General features: G+C 44.8%; 1 long non-coding RNA gene across 3 annotated transcripts in view; it reads right to left on the reverse strand.

Annotated features, from left to right (window-relative positions):
• The window catches only part of LOC103740063, a 5,273-nt gene extending 3,720 nt beyond the window's left edge, over nucleotides 1-1,553 (reverse strand). For all 3 annotated transcript variants that reach the window (XR_607535.3, XR_001872612.2, XR_003850737.1), the window contains exon 1: nucleotides 926-1,553. This is a non-coding gene — a long non-coding RNA (uncharacterized LOC103740063). The remainder of the gene's footprint in view (nucleotides 1-925) is intronic.
• Between the last annotated feature and the right edge of the window lie 263 nt (nucleotides 1,554-1,816).

Below are 1,816 nucleotides of genomic sequence, written 5' to 3' on the forward strand. Positions count from 1 at the left end.
TGAGACAGGGTCTCCCTGTAGACCCAGCTGGCCTGGAAATCCCTTTGTAAACCAGGCTGGACTTGAACTCACAGAAATCCGCCTGCCCTCTGCCTCCCAAGTACTGAGATTAACATAGGGTCGAAAATTGAGATCTCAACATAAGAATATACGTTTAAATGCTGGATTCCTAACATACATCATATATTTCGAATGGGAAATTAACGGTGAATATAGAGTTTGCTTATTGTATTAATGCTTACAATTATAACTGTGGATGTCTGCTAAAATATATGTTCTGATTCAATGCAATCTAGAAAGAAGCATTCTTTGTGTGACTATTTCTAACAAGCTCTCTAGGTATGGCAAGTCTCCAGGTCCAAATGCCACTCCCTTACATACAGAAAAGTAGAACAAGGAAGTCAAAATGCAGGGATGAATATTCACTAGAACAGCATTGCTTTCTCCACAACAAGAGGAGAAACGAAACATTGACTTGAAATAATTGCTGTACACTGGAGGTCACTCTGCCATATTTGGGAACATCAGCGCATTAATTCAAATAGTCTAGTCTACTTGATTATTTTTATGACAATATTTCGGAAGCCATAAAATTGCTGATAAAAATCAGGATTCATCTTTGTTCATATGGTCTTAAATTTAGCTGAATGCAACAACCTTAAATAATGTAAATCGAAGAGGATGCATAGCCAAGGTATCCAAATATCTGCAGCGGAATTTTGAGACCTGTGCTCCTTGCTGTAGATGAGCAAGAACAAAGGTTAAATCCCTGGTGAGTTTCCTGGACCTGCCTCTGACTGCAGAGGGTCCCGGGCCACTCCGATCACATGACCAGGAGCCTTTCCCGTGGCTTCAGGTTCCATCCACACTCTCCTCCCATCTCCCGGCCCCTCCCGGACCCGCCCCACATCCGCTCTGCACCCACCGCTCCGGGTGGTTCCAGTGGCTGGGGTGAACGTTCGATCCAACTGAAACCGGTCAGGGCTCACCCTCTGCCTGTTCAGCACCACGCTGCACCCAAGTGGAGTGCTCCCTAGGTCCGTGCAGAGTTTTCATGACCCTGGTGTTCCGATAGTCGGGCTAGAAGATGGCGTGTCTCTGTCTCTGCTCTGGCCCCGCCCACTCCGGCCCAGGTTTTACCAGGAAATGGATGTCTCAGGAAGTGTCACAGGAAGCCCCATTGTTGACTAACCAGGGCCTGAATTCTTCCTGCAGCGTCCGTCAGTCACCACTAGAGGGCTGTCTTGCCATTTTCCTAATTTGCCTGGCAGAAATCACAGAAGTGCTTTTAGGTAAAGCACAGAGAATTCCTATTTAAAAACTCATAGAAAGGAATATGCAGGAATTTTAGGAGAGCATTAAAAGGAAAAGCCTGCAAATTATGGACAGAGAAGAAAGGGAAGAACTCCAGGACAAAGGAATGAATAACATTTTAAATTCAATCACACTAGAATGTCTCCCAAATCTACAGAGAAAGTTATCCAACAAGTACGTGAAGCCAACAGAACATCAAACACAGAGGACCAGAAAAGAAATGTTCCGGGTCTGAAGAATTCCCTGAATTGATCACTTGGATACTGAGTCTCAGTAAAAACACAAGTGCTTTATTGGAGCCAATGGGCTGGGGACACAGTCTCGGGAGCTGTACTGTGACCCCAAGCTGTGAAAACACAGGGCTTTTAAGCATTGAAACCACAAAAACCACAAAGCAGGGGATTTCTATAGAAACCATAACCAGAAGAACCAGGAAAGAATTTGAACAATCTAGGGCTGAGTTCCAGAGCCTTAACCTATACAGCCATTGGCTAGCTTACCA

Source organism: Nannospalax galili, unplaced genomic scaffold, assembly GCF_000622305.1.
Source record: "Nannospalax galili isolate Female #2095 unplaced genomic scaffold, S.galili_v1.0 scaffold5401, whole genome shotgun sequence".
NCBI lineage: Eukaryota > Metazoa > Chordata > Mammalia > Rodentia > Spalacidae > Nannospalax > Nannospalax galili.